Source organism: Primulina eburnea, chromosome 10 (genome assembly GCF_022965805.1).
Source record: "Primulina eburnea isolate SZY01 chromosome 10, ASM2296580v1, whole genome shotgun sequence".
Taxonomy (NCBI): Eukaryota; Viridiplantae; Streptophyta; class Magnoliopsida; order Lamiales; family Gesneriaceae; genus Primulina; species Primulina eburnea.
Genome location: NC_133110.1, coordinates 33,748,030 through 33,754,745, shown reverse-complemented (window position 1 = coordinate 33,754,745; position 6,716 = coordinate 33,748,030).

The window sequence follows — 6,716 nt, the reverse complement described above, 5'->3', positions numbered from 1 at the left end:
TGTGGCATTTCATCTTTTAACATTTCCTCATCTTTGGATTCTTCACAACCTTTTTTTATTCAGATTACAGCACAGCGTTTTTTGTCAATTGTTTTAGGTGAACTACAGTATGCAAAACTAAGCAAATGTATTGAAATTGTTTAGATTTTTTTAGACCCGTGGGTTGGCCCAACCCAACCCGCGGCCCATCTTTTGGTGGGCTGGGCTGGGATTTCCCAACCCACCAACCCGATGGACCGGCCCGCTACGGGCCGACCACTTCCCAACCCGAGTCGGGCCGACCCAACCCGACACGGGCCGGCCCGATTGACAGCTCTACAGCAAATGGGGGGCCGTTCGAGCACAACATAAAAATATGACACAATTTTCGAAAATAATTTGACACATAAACATAGACATATCATGCTGATAGGATCGGTTCTCGTAATAAGAGTGTTTAGAAGGAGGGGGGTTGAATAAACACTCACACTTAAAAATGTTCTTTAAGAATATTTGAGTTCAGTTTGGTGACAAACTGAATCTCGGAATCTTGTTGGTCAATAACAATCAGTTAAACTAGAATAGTTGCGGAAAGTAACTGATTGAAAGATAGAATACGAAACTGAAAGAAATATGCCAGAGTTGTTTCTGGATGTTCGGAGAATTTAATTACTCCTACGTCACCCCTTCTATCACAAGGATAGGATATTCACTAAAAGACTTTGATCAAGTACAACACTTGTACAGACCCACTTCAGTTTGGATTTACAACTGCCAAAACTGAAACTCTTAGTTCTTAGTTCTACACAATATTTTCAGTACGTAACTGATATTAGCACAATTGAGTCTAACAACTTTTAGAGAGTGCTAATAAGCTCAGATTGTAGCCTTGATTGCTACGAATAATTCAAATGAGAGTGAGCTGAGATTTTGACAGAGTAACACCAAGCTTAAGATTGAATGATCGTCTCTACTTTATCTGCTGTTCTTCAGTTATATTTATACTTCTTTTTCAACGGTAACTTTGATATGCATTTGAATTCTAGTATCCGTTGATTGCCACTTCATCATTCCTTGGGCAATGTTCTCTTCATTGATTGTGATACGGCGTCTTAATTGCAATAGCCGAAACACATTGTTCTATGCTGTAATGATTGAAGTGCGAAGTTCTTGTAATCTGTTATGTCTCCTTTGTTCTTTCCCGAGACGTCTTCAGTTGAGAGACTGATCAGTTTCAACTGATCAGTTTACTTTATATCATTGTATCAACTTACTTCAGTTGCCGAATTTTCTTGTGCGCATCAGTTGATTCATATTTTGTTAATCGATTGATTTACGTTTTGTCAAACTCCAGAATCTAGTTTCCAACAATTTCCCCCTTTATGGTGTTTGACAAAACCAAGTGATTTAAGGTCGAATAACTGAGCTCTTTGTAGATTACGCAACTGAATTATAAAATAACTGGGTTCCTTGTAGATAACATAACATCTGAGAATATAATATCTGGATTCCTTATAGATAACATAAAATCTGATCATATAAATAATCTGATTAAATCTTCTTCAGCTGCTTTGTCCTTCCCTCTTTTTGTCAAACATCTCCATTTTGTCTGACAGCTTTCGAACGTCAATGGATAGAAGTTTTACATCTGCTGAGATACTTGAGGCGACATTTGTGAAGGAAGTTTGTAGCGATGCTATTCGATTAGAAACAGAGGTTTCCAGTCGCCCAACTCTCTGACTGATTACATTCTGAGTTGTAAAGAATGAGCTGACTAGCCCATTCTTCATTTCTTGCACAGTCCTGCTAAGAGAGTCCATGTTGGCTTGAAGATTGTTTAGTTTTGCTGAGTCAAATTCAATCAAAGAATCTAATTTGACAGTATGCGACAGCTGTTCGAGTTGAATTTTCTTGATTTCAGCTAGCATCTGCTGCATACTGTACTGTATGTTCTGAATTTCTTCAAGAACCGTATCCATTTCTGTGGATTGAATTGGAGGTTGCTGGCTGGGCGTTTCTGAATGCTTCGATGGTTGTCCAAAAAGGACTAATGCTTGATTAGTTTTCATTGTTCCAACCGTAGATTGAGTTGGAATGTTTTCTTGAATTTGAGATGATGATGGTTGATTTTGATCAAATAATTGTCTGTCTGGCTGAATGATGGAGATGGATGGTTCATGCATAGAGGCTTCTTGTGGAGGATTAACTTAACTTTGTTCTTGCTCTTTTGATTTAGTGAGCAACTGACTTTCTTCATGTTCAGCAGTTTCTTGGTCTGATGGTTTTTCTTGTTCGTCAGTTTGAACAACTTGTTCAGCAGAACTTTCTGACTGAACAGGTGCTTCAGTTTGAGCTTTTTCCGCTGCAGTTATTTCTTTTTCTGATTTTTGGGTGGGTACTTCAGTTTGAGCAGATATAAATTTTTCATCAATGAGTGACTCAGTTGGTGCTTCAGACGATATCTTAATATCTTGCTCTGGTTGTTCAGCTGAATGAGTAACTGAGTCATACTCAGCTTCTAAGGCAACAGCTTGAATGATTTCATCGATGTTTGCCAAGGATAGTTCTTCTTCAGAATATAACTGATGTTCTGTCTGAGAGGATTTAGGTATTTCCTGAACTGGCTTTTCAGTTGACTGTTGTGGAGATGGTTCTTTTTGTGGAGAGAAGGATAAATCTTTTTCAGTATTTGATTTGAAGGGTTTTTCATGAATAACTAGTTCCTGATCTTCTTCCCAAAATCTTATTTCCCTTTGCAAGCTACTAAGATCTGCGTCTAGTTGAGTGAACACAGCTCTATCATTGTATGCAGTTGGACTTGTTGGATGGTAGTTGGACTTCAGCTGTGCTACCATTCTTGTTAGCTTTTTGACGGGAATCTGATCAAAGAAGTATTTCTGCCTTTCTAATGCTTGTGAAATTGTAGCAGCTTTGACTACTTTCATCACGATTGCTTCTAGTTTGATGAACTTTTTCAGTGGAGATCTATGCTTCAGTTCTTTGGCAAAGATTTCTGTTCTGAAGCTTTTCCAATAGTCAAAAGATTTTAATTGTGATGTGGCAAATGCATTGACCTGTTCCCAAACAAGGTCAATGTGTGTTTGAATGACATTGGATGGCCGGGGTTCTTCAACTAGCTGTCATTTTCCTTTGTCAGTTGAAAGAGTGTGAAGAAGATCCATTCCTGAGTGTGTTGATTGCACTGGTTCCCTTAATATTATACCTTTAGATCTGGCCCTAGGCAAGATGGTAGGGTGATTTACGAGGGTTAATGGGGCTTTAACCTTAGCTGTTGTCTTGGCTTTGGTAACTGGTTCATCAGGTGAGAGTACCTGCAAAGGTATGGCTTGAATGGGTTGTTGATCAGCTGATTGGATAACTTCCATGGTTGTTGTTGTTTTGGTTCTTTTAGTCCTTGGTCTTTTGACAAGCCTAGGTGAAGGAGTTTTCTCTACGTCTGATTCACTGAGAATCAGTTTCCTTTTTGCTGTTTTGACCTTCTTGACTGGTGATGGCTCAACTTCCAGTTTGGTTTTTGATTGCAAGGTGTTTTTGGCAATAAAGACTTTGGATTTTGATGATATTTCAGCATTTTCAGCTACTAAACCCTTCAGTTTTAACAGATAACTGATTTGGATAGCAAAGCCACATGATTGTTTGGATGACTTGAGCATATTCTTCAAGATGTTAAACAGAATATATCTCCAATTTACTTTCTTTTCACTCATGATTATGGTCATTACCTGGAATTTTTCGAGTGTAAGAGCATCATAAGAACCGGCTTTTGCTAATATTCCCTTTGCTACGATATCAGCTAGCAACTGAATTTCTGGTTTCAGTTCCTTTTTTGGATCGGAAACCTTGATTTTTCGTCCATCAGCAGATAATCGAGACTGCATTTCTTCAATGTCCTGAGTTTTTACTTCAGAAAAATTTACATAACCATCAGTTGATAAAGAAAAGATTTCTCCGAAAGATTCCTCGGAAAGACGTAGCAACTGATCATTGATAGTCACAGATATAGTGTCATATTAGTGATAAATCCTTTCCTGTAGAATTCATTGACCTCTTTGAGATATATCTTCTGGGAAGATTGTCCTAAGAACATCCTGAGACCTGCCGACTCAAGCTTTGGAAATACATTCTTAACATCTGCTTCTTGAATCGATAGAGCCGAGTTAAAATCGATGACCATTGCATTCAATATGTGAGCAGGAGTTTGAGTCGCCATTGAAAGCTGAATGATTTCCTGTAGAAACGAAAAATATAGATTTCCTTTGAAAATTGAGGATAATCGTGATTGTAAGGAAGACGAACTGAATCAAAGCGGGTAAAGTACTTTTGTTTGTGACTGTTTGAATTATCGGACACGTGTCAGTCCAGGAAAATTTTGAGTAAAAAAAATGTGTGTACGTGTGCTGTAAGCGTGTGTACAATTTTGAGCGGTTAAAAATGTGTCCACGTTATAAACTGAAATTCATCATGATTTGGCAGACAGTCACGTCATTTGATTTGGAATATGATAGGTTTAATTAGTTAACTTATATGAGAAGATTAGTGGAATTATCAACTGAACGATCAGTTAGTGAGGCTGAGTCCATTCAGTTGAGAATACACTAACAACTGTCTTCTCAGTTAACCTCTTAAACCACCATTCCTCCTAAATAGATGCGTTAGAGAAAATAAAATAAAGTCGATTAAATAAGATAATCCTGAGGCTTAGTAGAGTAATCGTCACTTAAGAAAGTGTCCTTTCATTTTCCCGACTTGGACTATAAATAAAAATAGAGGAGTTAGTCACAAGTATCAGCAAAAAATAATGGAAGGAGCAATTAGTTCAAACGTCTCTCCACTTTCGCTTGAAGCTCAAAAGGCTGTTATAGAGGACAAGGTTTTTTATGCCAGTCTTCCCTATTGGGAAGAGTTACAGGAACTGGAGCTTCTGTACAACTCTGGGAGGGTTACCACCTTCAGGCGGATGGCCCAGCTGAGAGAAGTGCGAAGGCACTTATACATTTCTGTAGAGGTGGATGCTTTCAAGGAGGGCCATCTCTATGAGCTGATGCTTCGCAAGGAGCTGGAGATTCTTAATGGCATCGCTTCTTCGCATAGCTTCTGCAAGACTTCTTCCTCAGCTCTGGCTGTTTGGATGAGGATGTGGATAGTTAGTGTAGAAGAAACTTATGAAAATGTGGTTCTCTCCAAAATTTATGGATAAATAAAATGTTTATTTTGATAATGCGTCGTTTTTCTTCGTTTCTGCACATAATGACCTGTATGAGATTCATCAGTTGTGAACTCATGAACTAATGAAACGCTAAGAAACATCAGTTGTGATAAGTAAATAAGTGAACTGTTGAGAAACTAATTATCATAAGTTGATTATAAACTGCTACTGTTTAAACGGTTGTTAATAAAAAGCAAACTGGTGTCAGTTGATAATGAACAACTGATAACGTAAAAGTCCTCGGTATATGTGAAAGACTCTTTAATTGACTTGAACTCTTCAGCTTCTCCATCGTCATTCTCCTATAAATAAGATGATAGTGATAAAAGATGTGTTTTAATATCAGTTCAAAAGTATTTCAATATGTCCGATTCTGATGCATGCAGCAGCAGTCATGTCCATGTGACTGAGCAATCAACCCCTCGTTTAATAAATATCAAAAGAAAAATGGAGAAATATGTCCTGCAGAAGGTGTTGTCAACATGGGAGAAGATTCATGAATTGAAGAGGATTAGTGACAGTGATGCTATTCCTACTCGTGCTCAGGAGGCAAGAGCATTGAAGTATCTTGAACGTTTTGAAGTTAGGCATGTTAGAGATTTGGTGGAGGACAACTGTCTTTTGAAGGCATTGCTATGGAAAGAGTGACATGTTGTTGATAAGATTTCGAAATCTAGGGCATTTTCTAGAATTCGAATTTATGAGTTAAATGATTGGGTTAGAGCATTGCTAGATTCAGTTGATGCCATGATATCTTCTGTAAAATGGGAACGTTGGTATTCATAATAAAGTGTTATTTTCTATTTTTTGTGTTCTTATTTTCTGTATATGATTCTGTTAGTATAACAATATTACTAAAAATTTCTAAGATAAGTCGATTAATCCAAGAATATTTCGAAAATAAGAAAACTTAGCCTCAGGTAACGGTTTTGTGAAGATGTCAGCTGCTTGCTGTTCAGTTGAGATATATTCTAGCCGAATATCCTTTTTAATGCATGATCCCTGATGAAGTGATGCCTGACATCTATATGTTTGGTCCTTGAGTGAAGAACTGGATTGTAGGTGATGTAAATTGTGCTGGTATTATCACAAAATATGGACGATTCTGTTGATGTTACTCCATAATCCTTCAGTTGTTGCTGAATCCTGATCAGTTGTGCACAACAGCTACCAGCAGCGAGATATTCTGCTTCTGTTGTTGAGGTAGCTATGGATGTCTGCTTCTTGCTGAACCAAGAGATCAGTCTATCTCCTAAGAATTGACAAGATCCACTTGTACTTTTACGATCAAGCTTACATCCTGCATAATCTGCATCTGAGTATCCAACTAAATTGAAGATGGAGTCTTTGGAATACCATAGTCCAACATTTTGTGTATCCTTAAGATATCTCAGAATTCTTTTGGCAGCTGAGAAATGTGATTGCTTAGGGTTTGCTTGAAATCTGGCACACATACAGACATCAAAAACAATATCAGGGCGACTGGCTGTTAGGTATAGCAGTGAACCTA